The 20,628-nt window shown below is 49.4% G+C and overlaps 1 protein-coding gene across 2 annotated transcripts in view; it reads left to right on the top strand.

Annotated features, from left to right (window-relative positions):
* LOC144145309 (fatty acid synthase-like) overlaps positions 1 to 20,628 on the top strand; it is a 37,824-nt gene that overhangs the window by 782 nt on the left and 16,414 nt on the right. The window lies entirely within an intron of this gene.

Below are 20,628 nucleotides of genomic sequence, written 5' to 3'. Positions count from 1 at the left end.
TCGTCTACAGAACGGTGTTGCGGCGAATGCTGTAGTGTGCTGCTTGCGATGAATAACATATTTAGAAGGCCGATTGCCTTTTTTTACGTACAGAGCCCATCTTGAAGGCCCTAACAGCTTTTCCAGTTAATTTCTTGCTGGTTTTGCCACTGGTCCCGTTTTCGCATTTAGAACATGCTTTCTGAGGAATGTATCTTTGCGAGAAGAGGAAGAAGCGAGCAGTGTAACCTAGCACTCTGGTACAGCCTCCGACGACGAAGAGGTTAAGTGTGAGCGTAGCTGGCGAGGGCTCTCCATGGTCGCAATGCGAATGCTGTACGCACATTCTTCGCCTATCTCATGGTTCATGCCCTTTGGCCGGCCGCCATGTAGTAACTTGAGGAGGCGGCAGGACAGAGGTGGCAGGAGCTATGGTAGATGCAGAGCAATGCATTTACAAGATAAGGCAATCTATGAACAAACGGCCATACCAGTCCCGGCCATGTTGCGTGCTGCCTACCCCTTAGTCCTCGTCCTTGATGGATGAACATGGCGCTACCCGACACTTTGCACTTTTCCTTCTCGTGACATTGCCCCTGGGTAAAAGGGACCGTAAAGATAGACGCCACAAGGGAGTGATGAAGGCGATCAAAGTTTACAAATGTGATGACCACAAACCGTGAATGAGTGCCTCCCGCTGCGGATGACGATGATGCCGTTGGTGATGCCCGATCCCGCAAAAGCGCCCTCGTCAGGACAGCGACGAAACATCTAAGATAGTCGGGACCCAGTACTCGTCTACGCAGAAGCTGCTGGACATGGGGGTACATAATACGGTAGGCGAGCTCATATAGGCTCATCGTTCCAACCAGAGAGTGCGACTGAGCCAGACTGAGCACGGCCGAGCAGTCCTCCGGAAGATTGGCTGGCCCATCGAACCACAGATACCCAAGCACCCTCTACCTCCGCCGTGGAGGGAAGCGCTCAAGACCAAGCCCCTGCCGCGCAATATGCAGGCCGGCAGGGACGACGAGAGGCGTGCCGCGCGGGCACAGGCACTCGCCCGACAGCTGGAAGCAGACCACCGGGTCCTCTACGTGGACGCCTGACTTTCCCAGCACAGCAGCAAAGCAGTGGCCGCCGTTACGACCATCGACAAGCTGGTGACCAGCGCGTCGCTACGGACGACAGACGCCAGCCAAGGAGAAGAGGTGGCCATCGCTCTCGCCCTCACGCACGGAGACGTGCATACGATCGTCACAGATTCCAAGACGGCTTACGGCAACTACCGCAAGGGGATCGTCTCCCACGCGGCCCTAGCAATTCTCGCAAAGCGCAGCCCACCGGGACGAGACGTAGAGCTCGTGTGGGTTCGGGCACACTCGACAGTGGAAGGCAACGCCCTCGCCGACCACTACGCCCGCGAACTAGCAGACCGGGCCGAGGACGAGTCGGAGCTACGGCACCCAGTTACGAGCTACCGCGAGATTACCACGCTGTACAGGAGCGCCGGGTGCAGGCTTCCCGTGCCGCACCAGCAACTCGACCTGAAGCAACATACAATAGTGCGTCGCGCACAAGCGGGGTCACTGGCGCACCAAGCTTTATTGAACGAGATGTTCCCGGCAGAACACGACCCCATCTGCCCGTTCTGCAAAAAGACGGAAGGCACCCTGCCGCACATTCTGGCGGAGTGTACTGAGCTCAAGAATCCCCTACCTTCCCTCCCCCTTCGCCTTCCCCCCTACCCGAGCGATGGGAGACCTTGATGTCCAGCCACGACCTGCCGACGCAGCAAGAGCTCGCGTCCAGGGGCCAGGAGCTATTGGACTCATATGGGACTCGTGAATAGGGTTCCACCCCGTCTGACGCCTGCGAGCGTCACCTGAAATGGGCTCAGCGAAAGTTGTTTTTCCGCCTCCCCCCCCCTTCGGACGTGTGGGCTGGGGAAACGGAATCTTCTGTTCTGATCTCGCCTCACATGGCCACGGCTGGTCTTCATGGGCTTAGCACGGGCTGGAGACACGGGGCGGGGGACGTGGTCTAGCCGCGTACATAGGGTGCAGGAGCTGCCCGACATGGCCCAGCCCCATGGCCGTTGTAGCCGAGCAACTGGAAGAAATATATTATGGTCGAAAGTTACGTTAGGAAGAAGCATCGTCCACATGTGTTCAAAGTTGGCTTGTCCAGGCAGCCCTGCCGCGTGGTCGCCGCATGATCCCGTCCGGTCAGGTGTAGTTGCTCATCGAGAGAGGGGCTGGTGAGGCTTGTGGTGTCTGTTAAACGTGGTGTCTTTTGTAATTCCCCCACTTTCAAGTGTACTTTTACTCGTGTTGCACAGAAGGCGCAAGTAGCACTGTGCTGTGTGGAGGAGAAGGCATGTGCGGACGTTTTTAGAGTTGTCACCATGGCACTTTAGATTCTTCGAAAAACTGGGAGGGGGAGAGACACAAATTTTGTCGAGGCGGTAGTGGGCGAACATTCATCTGTACGTTGGTAGTACAGGTAGTTTCTGAGCTCCTTGTCTCCTTCATGACGTGCTGGAAGAGTGAGCGCACAAACGGCGGCATGTTCTGCCTCGTTCAACTTCAGAAAACCCTGGATTGGGGTTTAGAGGATTTCGATGGCCGTGGTGGGTTCGAGCTGAGACTGAATTTTTAAAGCTGGTCATGGATTGTTTTTGTTCAATAGCGCTGTTTGGAGGCAAAAAATAAAGGAAAAAAGAAAATACGGTGGGTGGCATTTAAATATTCTTTAAAGGCACATGCAGCAGCTGCCATAGCCCGAGAGATCGGGTTGACCTGATCCCCGAGGCGTGCGCTGGTCAGCCAGCATTCCCAACACTCCGTGGAGGCGGATGGGAGAGGCTTAGGGAGGTTGGGGAATACCCACACGAATTGGTAGGTGCTATTGGGTATGTGGCGTTTCGGGAAGACGTATCGGAATGTCGCGGGAGATTTGTAATGCAGCACGGTCGAGTTTATGTGGCCTTTTTTCAGCAAGATAAATACGGGACAAATTACAATCATTGGTGGCTGCAATAGAGATGATTATTTCTTCGGCAGTAAGCGATTGGGTATTTTCGAAGCAACACATATGGCCTTTCCTGCCGTTTTCCTGGCCTGCAAGCGTGGACCGAACTGGTAGGGTAGCAGACGGCGTCGGTGGGGTGGTTGTATTGCCGGGAGTGGTATTAGTAGGACAAAGTTCAGATAAAGGTCATTCTTTTCTGGTAAGGGGAGATTATTTCGTTAGGGATGCCTGAATCCCCGACAAATATCAACGGAATTCAAAGAGTACTACTGTTGTCGCCTCAAAGCTAACATTGAACACACTTCAAGCTGAACAATGCACAAGAAGCGGCAAACAAAACGCTCCAAAATGTTTGTTCGATTTCGGCTGTTATCTGATTTCAAGTGAAGCTTGTATTAGCTGACTTGCGGCGTCGGTGGTGCCTTACGCCAAAAACGCATTCCGGCACAGCCGACAATATTTACGTGTTCTAATGGCGGCAATGATTAAGATGATGATGATGCCTTTGAACTATTCGCACGTACGCACTACGGCGTACAGTGAAATCTCGATATAACGAACTTAGGGGACAGTGGAAAATTGCTCGTTATTCTGAAAGGTCGTCATAGTGAAAATCGGAAAATTTAAGAAAACAAATAGTATTTCAATGCCTAAAACGACCTATGTGTACAGCAGTGCATCCTTGGAGTCATTTTTCACAAAAAAAATGCACTAGTGATCATGAAACAACGCGCGTTTATTTAAAGTGGTTGGCGATTTTCATCTAGCGCGAGTAGCAGAAGATTCCTAGCACGAAGGACTCAAACTCTTACACATTCCTGGGGAGTGAATCAGTGGCCATGCGGTTTTTTCCCGGACATGTGCGGAGTTTCTGTATGCTGTCCACCACATCCGCAGTCGTCGCGTGCTCGTCGTAGTCTTCGAGTGCTGCTGCAGTACCCTCAGAGGCATTGTTGTCCATGCCATCCTTGCTGCCATCTTCACTTCTTCATCCTGAACGCTCACGGTCTGGGCAATGTCCTCTGTTGTCAGCTCCGCTGATGTCCGTGAAGATCCAGCAAGCCACGTGAGCAGCGGCGGAACGTAGACAAAGTTGGGGTGAGCGCGAATATCGCGGCCGCGGCTTTCGGGACGGAGAAGGCTACCCATGATTCATTTTTTCTCTTCTCCTCACCTTTTTTCTCCCTCTTGCATCGGCTGCCGCATTCCGCGGAGCAAGTTGCAAGCCGTCCTCTTCTTCGCTGCGCTTTGCCGTGTCGTCTACTAGCACACTGCCCCGGTTGTCGCGATTGTTTAACGGACTTCTAAGAGTCTCCGGCCTTGAAAATATGAGTTCGTAGTACTGAGGTGTTGTTAACATGGCACGGAACTAAATAAAACGATTGTTATTTTGAAACGTTCGCTATTCTGAAGTACGTTGTAGTGAAATAATTTTACATTAAAACTATAAGTAGTCGGCGTGGGATTTCTTAAACGCTCGTTAATCTGAAAAGTTCGTTAATGTGGTGTTCGTTGTACCGAAGTTTGACTGTATTGGCCAGGGATAAAGTGTTGACTGTGCCCTTGTTCGAGGTTTTAAATTCAACTTATGAGCTCTCCAGGCGCAGCTATCGCTACAACGCATCTGGTGTTTGAGACAAAAAATCCCGGTGTAAAAAGTCTGCCTTTTTTGCACGCTGGCCTACTACCGAAAATGGATTCAATATCCGGTTGAACGTGCGCCTGGGTGTGGGTGGGCCGCAAAATGCGCAACACAAACACATCCAAGTGTGGATCCCACACCGAAGTGTGTGAGGAGTGTCCTGTTCGAGGGTATTCCAATTATTTGCGCCGTGGCTAACCTTGCCAGTAATGTTCCGGCAGTGGGGCGATGTGCCTTACCTACGTGTGTAAGCTGTCACGTTGTTTGGCAAAAGGCGACCGTGATTCACAGCAACAGCCACGTGCTGTCAATGTGCGCCGTTGAAGGCCGAGCATGTTCGGGGGGCGTGCTATCGTTGGCCCTAAAGGGCCTAAATATTTGTGCGACACGTACCAGAGAGGACAAGCAAGCGCTACCCAAAACACGTCACAAAATGTCCACTGCACAGTTAGACATTGAAGTCGCGAGCGTTTCCACGTATTCATGTCAGTCATGTTGAGAAAATGGGGCACTGTGGATTGCCTCTCTATAAAAAAAAAAGGTCGCCATCCCGCCCTGCGAAAGTGGACGGCCAGCAAAGGTGTTGTAAACCACTACAAATAGTGACGGAGGAGGGTATGAAATGTTTCTCGTCGTCTCGGCGGGGTTGTCGCTTGCGCTCGGCAAGTGTCACTAGATAAGGGTACAGAGTATCGGCACTCTTTTCTCCTGTTGTTCCCTGCCGCCGCCTTGATCATTGGTCAGTTAGCATTACGTGACATTTGTTTGCACTGCGATGGTTCATGGGCAGCGCCATTTCGTTGTTTATGCGTTTTACTCAGTCAACTCTGGTAGGCTTAGGTTGTCCTACGTGCTCAGCGGCTTCGCGCGACTGACGTCGTTCCGAATGCGAATCAAAGGTAGCGCGTATAATAGCTATCAGCATCAAAAGTATGTCGAAAGATGCCGTTTTGCTGAGTCTTCGGTAGCGTTGTTAACAAAAGACCAGGTTGGTGCTGCGTGCCTTCTTTGTAGCGACGTTGAAAAATATGGGTGTACAGGTACAGGTGGGCTATTGCCGTCCGCATGCGGGCATGCGTGTTCGAAATAACAGCGTGCGCCGTGCAAGTGCAGCAAAAACATAGTTCAAGGACAAAGCAGCACGCCATGAAAGGGCGCGCGTCAGAGCAGCACTGTCACAAAAAGACGCAGCCACAAACAAGGAAAGCGACAAAGCAGACCGATCATGTATGACGAATAAAGGGAGTCACGTCAATTAAGTGGACACGATACACAGAAAAACGTTTTATTGAGGAGGACGATATTTCGGAGCACACGCCGAGTAACGGTAAACAATCAAAGAAGCGTTCTTTCGGTTCGAGTTCACCTAAAAGTCGTGAAGGACGGCGTCGCCTCACGTTACAGGAGATGTCTTCCTGTTTGGTGTAGGCATCAAGGGAACTGTCGTGTCTCGTAGAGGCTTGCAGGAAGTGGGCCAATCCGCCGCCGCCAACAGCCAAGGGAGCATAGCCCTAGGTGCGATGTTGAACTGGCGTCGGTCCGTACCCGGAGCGTCTCAGTCCGGTAGCCTAGCTGGCAACCTAGAGCCACCGGCGGAGCATTGCCTCGGGGTCTCCCTCTAGGATCGTAGCCTGGAACTCCTGTGCAGTCAGTAGGCCTTAGGCGCCGTGAGGCCCCGATCACGTTTGGGTCGGTTCCCGGAGCGTAGCCTCGTCTTCTCTTCTTCTTCTTCGGGAGGTTTTTCTCTTCGGGGGATTGCTCATGACAAAGGGGCTCTTATTCACCATTTCAGCAGGTGTAGAGACATATCTGAGTGTTGAAAAATGCTTTCTTTAGGTTACACCAAATATTTGGTGTTTTTATTAAAAGTTGTTCAGATTTTGTCGCCTTCGGACACAGAGGCAGACAACTGGCAAATTTTCAAACGAAGCGAGTTAGTCCATCAAAGTGTTTTGTAATTTTTCAGCGCTTCAATAACTAATTTCAGGCATATTACACTTTATGGGAAGGCGTGGGATGCAACACGTCTAGCTTTCTGTGCTTGAACAACGCATATGAGTAATGCCTTTATTGGAGTGAGACGTCACTGCAGTCTGAGCCACGGTCACCAGTGGTATGTTTGCTATGTGTTCTGTTGCCACTTGTTCGAACACGCGCCTTCAGTTTGCCATTCGAAGGTAGGAAACTTTTAGGATTCGAATTTGTTTGCGTCTCTTTAATAACACTACACTGGGACCACTGCAGTGAATGACACGCCGTAGGCTAACCGTATCGTAATATATATATGGCGGCGACAAACGAAGATGAATATACTTCCAGAGCAACTAAGAAAGTAGAAGCATGCTGGACAAGCACATTGTATTGCGTGGGAGCGTCTTCAAAAGTGATTTCAAATGGAGGAAGAGCTACTTAGAAGTTTAAATTTTAACGTTTTTGTTAACGCAATGAATGTCTTACCAAGAAGGTTTGTTTCCAATTTGCATGTGCTTTCCTTCATTGTTTTGTGCCTTGCCCAGATACATTGCAGCTCTAAACAAATCGGTTTATACCTGGCTCGCAACCATACGTTTTATTTGCGTAAGGTAAGGTCTGGTAATAAAATAAAAGCATGCGTCAAGTAAGCCTATTCAGGGCAGAAATTTGGGCTAGTTGGTGATGGGACTTCGACATGGTAAAAAAGCGCACTAAAACGAGGACACAAGAAAAAGGCGGTGACACGGGACGAGCGCTAGCCCAAATTTGGGCTAGTTGGTGATGGGACTTCGACATGGTAAAAAAGCGCACTAAAACGAGGACACAAGAAAAAGGCGGTGACACGGGGCGAGCGCTAGCGCTCGTACCATGTCACCGCCTTTTTCTTGTGTCCTCGTATTAGTGCGCTGTTTTACCATGTCGAAGTCAAGTAAGCCTAGCTGAAGGGAAGCTGTGGGAAGAATACTCTGTGGAAGAACTAAACGCTGGAGTGATTGCAATGCCTCCATCTTGATTTGCTGCTGTGCAGTGGCATTGGTGCGCGAAACGTGTCTGTTTACAGGTTTTTTGCTTGATAGTGCGTGTTTCAAGGTTTGTTCATGCTTCAGAAGCACTCCGGTGACATAAACAAATCCTGTTGACTACAACCCCTCTCCCTTGTAGCCGAAAGTACCGAAGCAACGACGCTGCCCAACAGACTGTCACACTACACGGACACAAAATAAAGCACAGAAAAAAGCCACAAAGTTGTCTTGGTATAACAAACATTCGATATCTGACGCTCGCTACAAACAGTGTTGAAGCACGCATGCACGCTGCCTTGGAGCATTTGGTTGTGGCAACGGTACTACAAAAAGAGCTGTCAGTATGAAGAGATGGACTAGAGCTTGTCGCAATCGATTTGTACCGTATGCGGAGATGATCATTATGGCGAAAAAAGAGCTCAACCAAAGGGGACAAAGAAAGAACCAGACAACGCGGCTTCCTTCCTCGCCCGTGTTTTTTGAGCGCTTTTTTTCACCACGATGAATTTATTGAGAGTAGATCACTGGGTCGTTCTGCGAAGCTAATCACCCAAAATAGTGCTATTAGAATCTTAAGTAGGTCGAATACTCTCGGCAGTTCAAACCAGTCCAAGGAAAAGCTTGCGAGCTTAAGATAAATATGAAACGTGCTAATTTAAGACACGAATATCGCGTTGCTGAATGAGCTTGTTGGAAGAAGTTTCGAAGCACCGTCCCACTTGCGTCACGAAACCACACTCAAATATTGCGATGACGCAAATTAGTGGGTTTGGCATAGGAGTTTCTTCAGCTTCTAAACAATACAATGATGCGTTTCAGGGAAACGCAGCGTACTGGCTTACGCTGCGACAAAGAAGCGCAAGTAAGAGACGACCAAAAGCTCGCGGAATATCGTAAAGATAGTTTTAAATGCAGAGCATTTCAGTAACTCACGATGTCACCCGCGTTGGCGTCCGTAGTCCGCATCGCTCCCCCTACACTATATAAAGAAATAATACTTACCGGCGCCAGGTTTCGATCCCACGACTCTGCGGGCGGAACGCAAGGTGCACGTCGCTCTAACCACTGCGCCACAAGGCCGACACAGAGTAGAAGGTTACGAACGCGCCTTATATCCTTGACTCATTCAACAGTCGGCCACAGTTGCGCCCTCTCCCCCGCGTCCTCCTCGCCTTCTCTGCGCTCGCAACACCCTCTCTCACCGCATTCGGTTCGCGCGCAAGAACAGGTGGGGGCGCTCGCATCGCGCTCTCTCGCCGCGGTCGGTTCGCGCTTAAACCACATATGTCGTTCGTGCGCTCTCCGGTCGCTAACATCTGTGGCGTGATCGTGACGTCAACATCACGCGTTCGTGTGGTGGCGTGATTTCGGCGCTATAACACTCTCTCGCGAGGGGCATTGGATTGGATTCGATTGGATTGGCTTGGCTTGGATTGGTTTGGATTGGATTAAAGTGGATTGTGTTGGATTGTGTTGCGTCATAGCCGCTCCACGTTGCGCCATAGCCGCGGCAGGGGGTTCACGGCACGTTTCACGTTTCACCATCGACTTCATCGACAATGTCTACGCTGGAAGACAACAATTACAACAACAACAACAACCAATACGTAATCCATACGACTTGCAGGCGCGCACCCCGCGGAAATGCTCTCATTTGATCGTGCCCCTCGCGAGGGGGATGTTTGCATAATGCGTCGACACGGGCGACGACTGGACGGGAAACTTTTTTTTTGTCTCAATTCTATCTATTTATCTCCCACTGCATTCCCATCGCAGCACTGGGGCGAATGCAGGTGGACGCCCACACGAGTTGAATAGTCCCCACACCACTTCCTTTCTTTCCCAACCAATGACTGAGCCATTCAGGCAACTTAAACAGGCCGATTTCCAGGAGGGGTGTAGTTCGCTTGTAACCCTGCCGCCCCGGGAGGCTGCGAAGCATGGATGCGAGTGCCTTTAGGCGGTAAGAAATCCGTGTTGGAGCAGCACAACAGTCGCAGCAGCAACAGCAGCAGCGCCCGTAGAGTCAGGAGAAGAGGAAAAGAAAGCACCGGAATAGTGTTTCTTGGCTTCAGCCCCATGTAGGCAGGTTAGAAATCTTGGTTTTCCTTGAGGGCAGCAGGAATAGGGTATGGGTCTAGGCAATGCATGTGTTGTGTTGATGTAGGGTGTCGCTTGCGTTAACGCGTTCGTTGTGGAATCAGATGGGTGATAAATTACGCTCCACGTCGGAACTGTTCATGATGCCGCCCGCGCAATTCTACTACACCATTGCCTGCAGCGACAGATCCAGATCGTATGGATTCAAGCACACCTGGGAAAGAGAGGGAACGAGGCTACGCATGCCCTCGCGAGACGCGAGATATGACACGCCGCTTAAAGGATCAAAGAAAATGCCACCTCGGACAGATCTACTGCCGCCCTTACATACACAGAAATCACCCGACATCTACGTCACGTCCGACGCACCTTTTCCCCTTTCCCCCAACACCTATCCATCGAGCAGGCGCACCACTACCGCGCCTTGCAATCAAACACCTTTCCATACCCCAAAGGGTCTGCCACTACACAAAAGAGTACTTCCCCAAGGTGCCCCTTTTGTGGAGCGGACGGCACCCTGTTCCACGTGGTCGGTCTACGCCCCACCCACCCTCTGCTCAAAAAGAATCCTTTCAACTCTCCTGAGCTCTGGACGCGCGCCCCGTCTGGCTCATGCATGTCCGACCAGCTTCGGCTGGCGCAGCGGGCTGTAGTGGCTGGCAATGCATACATGGTTCTGGACAAAGCACTGTAGCTTCTCAAGGTTGAAACTTTGCCAACAATAAAGCTATTTATCATCATCCTACAGGTTTTGTCGCCTGTTAAGCCGCCATAGCTTGGCTGGAGCGGGTTTCGTTCCACCAATTGTTTTTTTTTTTTTTTTCACTGGGTGCGATCTCGCAGTCGAACAAGTAACTTTTGTCTGGTCCGGGCCGAAGATACTGCCAGCCTTGCACAGCGTACATAGCCATTGCAGCATGGGTCGGCGAACGTAAAAAGTTCAACCATAGTAAGCGCACTCCTTTCGTACTACTTTCACGTCGCATTCGATCGTGAATCAAGCGCGTCTACGAAGCACACAGCTTCTGACATCGGCCCGACTGCAGTGGTTGTATGTGGCTTTAACCGGCTTTTGGCTTCCCGCGAAACCAACATGCAGACCACACGACGTGCTTAAAGATATAGGAGCATGAAATTGTTGAGTGGCATTCAGGTATTGCCCACAGAAAATCACAGCGGCCTCATTGTTGACGACAATGAGCCCACTGTTTGCGTGCTCATTGTTGTCAACAGCTATTTTGTCGAAAAAATGGTACAAAAGGGAACCAGGCACGGAGCATAAATATGTCTTGCTCTTGCTTTGTGGCACCCAGGGCACAATACATTGGTTACGGCAACTTGCCTTATGATAGTGCTATGGACGAAAGGAGCAATGAATACGAATCAGGGCCTCATTGCTCAATATCTATTGCTCGCTCATGTAGTTTAGATAAAGGTAATGTAACCTAACTAGAGACAAACTCTTTATGGCTGCTACGAGCACCATGTATTGTACGCTCCATAACGTATTAACATTGTCTTGATCCTTTTTAAGCATAGATGTTTTCCCTAGCGCACAGAGCACTGGAATACCTTTCTTTAAAAGCTATCATGGTTCTATCATAGTAGTGCACTAAACACCTGCATTGTTAAAGTGAAGCTTTGTTTCTATATACACCCATTTATTATGGCGCTGCTGCTGCTGCTGCTTCTGCTTTTGAGCTTCGTGCGGCACTGGGTTTCATCTTACGGCCGAAAACGTTAAATAGCCTAAGTTTTTGGCGCTCCCAGGGACTGGTAAGCGGCTCGCGGTAAGGCGGGAAGGGGGGTGGGGGCGTGGCAATGTTGCACGAGACAATGCTTGCTTCCTCAAACAGCGCACGTATGGTTGGCTAAAGCAGCGGATTGTAGAAGGGGGTTGCCTGGGAATCTATAGGTCCTGTGGATATCACGTTCTCTGCGCTAGGAGCTGGTCGTCTCTTCGCAAGGGAGAATGCTTTGAGTGTTTCTCCTTACGTCTCGCGGTTCTCTACGCACCTCCTGCGGGTGACGGTTCTGAAAAACCAGCAAGTGCACCAAGCTCAATATCGCTGAATAATGTCCCATTCTTATTCTTTCCAACCCATACATGCCATGGTCAAAGCTTCGTGTTACGACGATGCTTCCTCAGCCTGGGATTTGCCAATGTCTTGCGTGGGCGTAAGCGATGACTCCTCGCTCGGTGGTTTTTCTAACTTGACAACTTGTTGCCCAACTGTAGGGGCTTGTTGGAGTTTGCGAGTGGGATGTTTCTCAACAGTTGCTGCAGGCATGGTGTTACAGGGCCTCCAAAGAAATGTTTCGCTCTCGTTGACAAAATTGCCAAACTATTTCCACAGTGGGAACGGGCCTTGAGTGGTGTAATTTTACATTGATGTGATGTTAGCAGAAAGTGGGGTCTCATAATAGCACATTTCTGCATTGTTGGCAAGGCGTAACAATTTGGACCAGCCTACTGCAAACGACAGAACGTATCGCTTCGGGAACGTTTCGCGTAGTTACCTTACATGGTCGTGATGAACCTTTATTCCTTTATTGATTCCGTGCTCCCCGTAATAAAAAAAAACAAAAACAATTGGTGGAACGAAACCCGCTCCAGCCAAGCTATGGCGGCTTAACAGGCGACAAAACCTGTAGGATGATGATAAATAGCTTTATTGTTGGCAAAGTTTCAACCTTGAGAAGCTACAGTGCTTTGTCCAGAACCATGTATGCATTGCCAGCCACTACAGCCCGCTGCGCCAGCCGAAGCTGGTCGGACATGCATGAGCCAGACGGGGCGCGCGTCCAGAGCTCAGGAGAGTTGAAAGGATTCTTTTTGAGCAGAGGGTGGGTGGGGCGTAGACCGACCACGTGGAACAGGGTGCCGTCCGCTCCACAAAAGGGGCACCTTGGGGAAGTACTCTTTTGTGTAGTGGCAGACCCTTTGGGGTATGGAAAGGTGTTTGATTGCAAGGCGCGGTAGTGGTGCGCCTGCTCGATGGATAGGTGTTGGGGGAAAGGGGAAAAGGTGCGTCGGACGTGACGTAGATGTCGGGTGATTTCTGTGTATGTAAGGGCGGCAGTAGATCTGTCCGAGGTGGCATTTTCTTTGATCCTTTAAGCGGCGTGTCATATCTCGCGTCTCGCGAGGGCATGCGTAGCCTCGTTCCCTCTCTTTCCCAGGTGTGCTTGAATCCATACGATCTGGATCTGTCGCTGCAGGCAATGGTGTAGTAGAATTGCGCGGGCGGCATCATGAACAGTTCCGACGTGGAGCGTAATTTATCACCCATCTGATTCCACAACGAACGCGTTAACGCAAGCGACACCCTACATCAACACAACACATGCATTGCCTAGACCCATACCCTATTCCTGCTGCCCTCAAGGAAAACCAAGATTTCTAACCTGCCTACATGGGGCTGAAGCCAAGAAACACTATTCCGGTGCTTTCTTTTCCTCTTCTCCTGACTCTACGGGCGCTGCTGCTGTTGCTGCTGCGACTGTTGTGCTGCTCCAACACGGATTTCTTACCGCCTAAAGGCACTCGCATCCATGCTTCGCAGCCTCCCGGGGCGGCAGGGTTACAAGCGAACTACACCCCTCCTGGAAATCGGCCTGTTTAAGTTGCCTGAATGGCTCAGTCATTGGTTGGGAAAGAAAGGAAGTGGTGTGGGGACTATTCAACTCGTGTGGGCGTCCACCTGCATTCGCCCCAGTGCTGCGATGGGAATGCAGTGGGAGATAAATAGATAGAATTGAGACAAAAAAAAAGTTTCCCGTCCAGTCGTCGCCCGTGTCGACGCATTATGCAAACATCCCCCTCGCGAGGGGCACGATCAAATGAGAGCATTTCCGCGGGGTGCGCGCCTGCAAGTCGTATGGATTACGTATTGGTTGTTGTTGTTGTTGTAATTGTTGTCTTCCAGCGTAGACATTGTCGATGAAGTCGATGGTGAAACGTGAAACGTGCCGTGAACCCCCTGCCGCGGCTATGGCGCAACGTGGAGCGGCTATGACGCAACACAATCCAACGCAATCCACTTTAATCCAATCCAATCCAAACCAATCCAAGCCAAGCCAATCCAAGCCAATCCAATCGAATCCAATCCAATGCCCCTCCCGAGAGAGTGTTATAGCGCCGAAATCACGCCACCACACGAACGCGTGATGTTGACGTCACGATCACGCCACAGATGTTAGCGACCGGAGAGCGCACGAACGACATATGTGGTTTAAGCGCGAACCGACCGCGGCGAGAGAGCGCGATGCGAGCGCCCCCACCTGTTCTTGCGCGCGAACCGAATGCGGCGAGAGAGGGTGTTGCGAGCGCAGAGAAGGCGAGGAGGACGCGGGGGAGAGGGCGCAACTGTGGCCGACTGTTGAATGAGTCAAGGATATAAGGCGCGTTCGTAAACTTCTACTCTGTGTCGGCCTTGTGGCGCAGTGGTTAGAGCGACGTGCACCTTGCGTTCCGCCCGCAGAGTCGTGGGATCGTAACCTGGCGCCGGTAAGTATTATTTCTTTATATAGAGTAGGGGGAGCGATGCGGACCACGGACGCCAACGCGGGTGACATCGTGAGTTACTGAAATGCTCTGCATTTAAAAAAAGGTTCCAAAGGTGAAGAGCCAGCACAAGAGAGTGGTTCCAGTATTGTCGACCTCGTCGCACACAACACTGCGACGCGAGTGACCCCGAACACTGCTGGCTGACCTTATGCTGGGTCCGGGAGACGAGGAACCTCGATGGGAGTGGTGAAGCGTATGGTAAAGCTTGCTGTGAAGAGTCGGGAAGTGCGCTGTGGTTCCGGCAATGTTGAAATTCGCTGGACAGGACTAAGGACGACAGACGGCTACTGGTAAGCGAGAGCTTGGTCTGGAGTGCCCCAACCAACACAGCGCAATCAAGGGGAAACACACATACAGCGCGACGACCCGCTTTCACAAGGGGCCGCATAATCGAGGCCCTGGCGAAGCGGACGAGGGCGCAGACAAGTCCGTCCTGCTCCAAGGCGGTGAGGTGTTCCAGCCGAAAATAGAGGGCAAGACATTTTTTTCTGATGGCATTGGGGGCACGTGCGTGCCGATAGTGAGGTGTAGAGACGTAGATACCGCTTTGTCTTTCGCCTGCGTCACTATGGCAGAAGCGCAAAGGCTAATGAAAATGAAAAACGTTATCGCTTTGTGCATCTTTCAGCACGTGCCACGTGCTGCTGTGAGTCTTGGTTACGACATCAGCCTCGCACGATGGCGCCGTTTGTCTTCTAAGGAGACTGTATATTCGATCTTTGAAATCCGGCAAATCGGAAGTTGCCCACCTTGGTGAAAGATGTCGAAGAAGTCAAAAACTGTCGTCTAATTGCCGACGGGTCCGCCAGCGGGATGGGGACGAACGGCTCGCGTAAGGTCTTGTATTTCCCGGCAATTGCCAGTGTATCATTTTGCGTTTTCCAGCCGTGCATAGGCTGGATGCATAGTGAAGCGGTTAAAAAAATTTTATACATTTTAAGTTTAATTGTACTTTTATATTATTCTCTAGAATTTGGTAGACTAAGGAAGTTTTGTGTTTTTTCCGTTTTCCGGAGGCCATTTTTACTGGCTACGCGTGATAGAGGAACTGAAAATTGGGAAACTTCTTTTGTGCAACCTCAAATATTTCCTTCTCCTTTATTTCCTTTGCGTGAGAAAGGTTGCCAACCAGGCCATGGGGATATGTGGAGATTTTGTGCATGGAAATAATTGTAAATATTTGCGGGGTAACAGGGGAACTTGATTGTGTTCTCTTATTGGTCTATAGTTTTCAATCACGCTGAATTTGGCCCATATCGCTCCCAGTCCTTCCATGGAACACAGTAGATTGCTGCTGATCCTGCTCGTAGGAAGTGTGAAGGCAAGTATACGTCATCAAGCGGCCTACATGACCTCTGAAATCTTGACCGAGACAGATTGAAACAAGCAACAGGAATATGCTGCGCTTAGCTGTAGAAGGTGAGGGGTGGAGTGCCACCCAGAAGTTAAGGTTGTGATTGTCAGGAGAGGCACGAAATGCAGAAAATCTCTTGAACTGTTCAACATCCGACCCACCTGTTCTGTAAATATTCTGGTTCTCACAGTTCGAAACACTCGCTTGGATGCAAAAGTTCCAAAAACTCGTGCAGTCAAAACCACTCAAGTCACCCGCATGGTCAGCAGAATGGCAAGTCGCGTGGTACGAACAAACCGGACACTGTAAGGTTGGAGAAGGTCTGCACGGTTGCAGGGATTGTGTATATTGCTGTGTACGGTAAAATAAAGCAGTGAGAACAGAAGAAGCTAGGAAGGTCAATTTGAAAAGCAATGAAACAAGCCCTCGCTCTACAAATGAGCCCATGAAGTTTGAAACTACAGCATAGGACTGCACACTACCGTGGATGAGCTTAAGGAGCCCCATCTAATAGCTGCATAACGGTAAATACCGGGCGTACCGGATGCGGTTTGGATTTGCGTACTGAATTCCACAAGAAACAAGAGACCGCACGAACATTGCTGACCTACCCCGCACCATGCATGCGAGCTGGAAGGGTGCAGAAAAGACGCCGCAGGTCCAGTGATACAGTGGCAGAGTTCGTTAGGCCGTTTCAAAGACGCTGTAGGCGCATACACTCGTGCGAATTCCGCGATGGCTGTTTTGTCCAACGTCGGAAGCGTTCTAGCGAGCTTCCTCCTTTAATTAATACAGAAGCAAAAAATGACTGATAAATACGATGCTCCCTATTGCGAAATTTGTGCGCAGCGCGAACTGCAGTCTTCTCGGTCAAGGCGCGTAGCTGCTGCGTCTCGGGAAGCGATCGCGTGAGGAGCGAACTCACCGCGGCACGCGCTACTTTGCCGTTATATCGCAGCGCATCAGCGTGCCGAGCTTCTTGTAAATCGTGTTTAAAGCTCCCTCGCAAATGCCAGGGATGATAAGCCTCTGCGTTATCAGCGCGAAGTGCGTCTTAGGAAATGATCGCAATCAGCGTCTTGGGAAGGGACCGCCAACTGCGTCTCAGTAAGTGAACGCGTCATCATGGAGCAAACGATAACCTGCGGTGCTATGCGTCATCTCGCAGTGCGTCGCCACCGTGAGGCATAACTTCCTGCCTACCGCGCAAACTTTCGCCATGCGTTTCCACCGCGGAGCGCGTGTCGCGCCGGACCGGCAAACCATCCTCCTCTTCCTACTTTCGCCATACAGTCCTCCTCCGTTTTATTTGTGGCTTCAGTTTTTTTTATTGGGTCAATTTCCATCGGCGATGGAGGAGGAGAGGGAAAAAGCCGTGCGAACAGCTTGACAAGCCCTATCCCCCCTCCTGGCTACAGCGATTGGCATAGCACTGACAACAACAACAATAACAAAAAAATAAAACAAAACCAACTTTTCAATACGCAGTATACAAAATAACAATAAAAAATAGCAGATTAATATATTATACATAGTAATCCAAACAAAAGTCATGGGCACATGGAACAATAATAAGCACAAGAAATAAACAGTATACATAGCAATATTAATTTGACGTAGTGGTAAATCGTACCATGGCAACGTAATACAACTTCTATATACGCGCTAATTATCCATAAAGAAATACGAACGTATCCGATGTACAGCGCAATAAAATTCTCACTCATACAAAGTAATGTAGGTCAGCATTCGAACAATAGCGTAGGAAAAAGACAACAACAATAGGTTATCATGGGGAATCGTATGTAAGAAACATGTTTCTCAATTTTCTAGTATTTAGCTGGAAAATATCTATATTTTATTTTAGGTAATTATTAAAGAGGGTAGGAATTCGGTGTTTTACGGTTTGAGTTCTTCCTTTGTTCGCTCAATAACCCGAAAGACGCCGCCATCGAACTACAGTACTTGGCGCCAGAGTGCTGCGCATTAAAGCTATAGTGTCCCGGCAACCGCGCACCCTGAATTCACAACCATTATCCTGGACAACCAAGTGGCATCTGGATCATTTATCCATAGAAAACTAGCCATTACCCGATTGAAACATCACCGAGAGCGGCCACCGAGACGAAATGTAACCGCTTTTTAGATGCCCACTCACTCCAGTCTCTGGCATAACCCTGCCACCCCTCCCTCAACCAGTGCCGAGAATTATCTGGCCTTGTGTTGCAGGGGTCACAGCATAGGAAGCATCAACGAATACTGACGTGCAGGCTATCAAGTGATACTAGAGACTAGCGCAAGTGGAACGCATCAGGTAGCAGCTCATTGTCAAAAAATTAGGCGGTGCGAAGTGACTTGTTGACCAGCACTAATGCACACCCCACCCTCTAGCACAGCTGTTTAATGCGTAGCATTCTTTGACGAGTACCCCCACAGCCAGGACCGTGTAACACCTGCAGTTCCACAACAATGCAGATTTCGCGAAACTTCAATCCGTAATCGTTATAACAGAGAAAAAGAAGATAATCGGTGGAACGAAATTTCGAAACACTGAAAAATAAGCAAAACATTAAAAAACTACGGAAAATCGCAGGACGTATAACGTATGAAATTTCCAAAATATTACAGATTTCGAGAAAGTTCCACCTGTAAACGTTGTAATAGCATAAATGGAGATAAGTGGTCGAACTTAGAATTTCGCACGTTAAAGATCCCCAGGTGGTCAAAATTAATCCGGAGCCCTCCACTACGGCGCGCCTCATCGCCTGCGTTGCGTCAGCGCGTTAAACCCCCACAATCAATCAATCGAACTTCGAATTGAAAAGAGAAATAAAAAAAATATACGGAAAATGGCCAAACGTGTAAGGCCCTGCACTTTCGCAATAATGCAGATTTCGCCAAAACTCCACCCATAATCGCTATAATAGCGTAAATGGAGGTAACTGGTCGAACAAAATTTTGGAAAAATAAAAAGAACATTTAAAAATACGGAAATTGGCAAAACGTATAACGCATGGAATTTCCACAATAATGCAGGTTTCGCGAAAGTTCCACCTGTAATCGTTATAATAGCATAAATGGAGATAATTGGTCGAACAAAGAGTTGAAAAACTAAAAAATAAGAAAATATAAAACATTAAGAAAAATGGCGAAACGTGTAACGCCCCGCACTTGCACAATAATGCAGGTTTCATGAAAGTTCAACCTGTAATCGTTATAATGGCGTAGATGGAGATAATTGGTTGAACGAAATTTTGAAAAACTAAAAAAACAGAGAAAAATTTAAAATAATTGCAAAAAATGGCAGAACGTATGACGCATGTTCTACATAATCCCTTTTCAAGAGCATGCCATCTGAAAACCATAAATGTTTCAAGTATTTTCCGTTTATTCGTAATTGCGTGTTCTCGAAGTCAAGCTTCCTTAATAGCTTTCCATACATGCTATGGACAGCTTTGCCGGGATGGTGTCTCCCTTTTGGACGGCCTTTCGGGTCGGGAATTTGTCGATTTACTTGTGAAAGATTACCCTGCCGTTACATCCTTAGTATATGTCGTATAGGAGCCCTAGTAGGTCTCCGAATTCGCTGGCCTTTCAATGCTTCCAGAACTCTTGCGATGCTCACTGAATCAAGCGGTTTTTCGTAGTCTATAAATGCCATGTAAAAGGCCTTGTTATACTCCTCGAATTTTTGTATTTCTTGATTGGTGACATAGACGTGATCAATTATTGGGTATAATTTCCTAAATCCAGCCCGTTCTCTGGGTTGTTAGGAACCTAGGCTGCCAATTACACGGTTAAATTTTACATTTACTATCACTTCGTACTCATAAAGCAACTTTTCCTTGGCGCTCTTTGCACTTAGTCGGCCTTGCGCTATAAAAACCCAATCATCACATATTGTACTCCACCGATTTGTCCAGATGTAGCCTACTCAGCGGAATGGCATGACTGTCGTTGGGCGTACTTACGACGACTAAATTTTGAGGCGTTGGGATTTGCATAACGACGGTGTTGCGAAATTCCTGCTTGGGAATAGCACTTGCCGTTGGGAGACTTTGAAGGAGGGTGTGAAGGGCTAGGGCTGAGGCCCAAGCGGGGCCGATAAACCACGGTGTAATAGTTTCGGCCACCGTGGTTGCGGTGCACGACGGGTGGTGGCGTAAGTGCTAGGTGAAACAGGTGGTCCACCGCGTAGTGGTGGTAAGGCTGACGTGGTGTTGAGCGGTGGCTTCGAAGACGCATTCTTGAGGCGTTAGTCGATGACATCGGTACGGTAGAATAGTGCGGTTGGTCGTATTCTGCGGTTGGTGGAATCGAATAGTGCGGTTGGTCGAAATCAGTTGGTTGAATTTTATGGCTTCCTGAATTGCAGTTGGCGCTGAGAGTGGGGCTCGGCGCCCGCCGGCATGGCCGGACCCAACAGTGTGGAACAATTTTGGCATGGTAGGCTTAGCAGAAGCGCCACCGCAGTGAATTTTCAGAGTACGATAATTAGGGAAAGAGACGTTCCTCAATAGCACTTGAGGCCCCAAAACTTACTGTACGACGTTCAAGCCATTGAGTTTCCAGTGAGGGTAGTCCGCCGATTTGGAGGTGCACAACGGGAGCCTATACAAAACTTGACCGTTTGTGTCAGCCCCCCCTCCCCCTCCCCAGGAGGCGAATTCAAATGCTCAATGTCAATGTATGCTCAAAATGAAGCCACATTTCCCAGAAAAGCTCTTAAAAGGAAGTGCCTAGTTTATTAGAAAGAAATGTTGCATGGTGTGGGAGTTTAGCGAGGGCCCTCCGGAATGCGAAACTCGCACGGATCCCCTGGACTAGCAAAGCTAAGTGATTGTAGCCGGCTAAGGGTGAAGCTAACGAAAGGGTTGTGGTTTTCGACTTTCCGTAGTTTATGAAGTGATGTGTTGTGTAGTGGAAAAATAAATTCAGCATTGTAGGCACACAT

Source organism: Haemaphysalis longicornis, unplaced genomic scaffold, assembly GCF_048455015.1.
Source record: "Haemaphysalis longicornis isolate Haplotype H1 unplaced genomic scaffold, Haemaphysalis longicornis Haplotype H1 scaffold_7, whole genome shotgun sequence".
In the NCBI taxonomy this organism is placed as follows: Eukaryota; Metazoa; Arthropoda; class Arachnida; order Ixodida; family Ixodidae; genus Haemaphysalis; species Haemaphysalis longicornis.
This window is presented reverse-complemented; position numbering and strand designations above follow the sequence as displayed.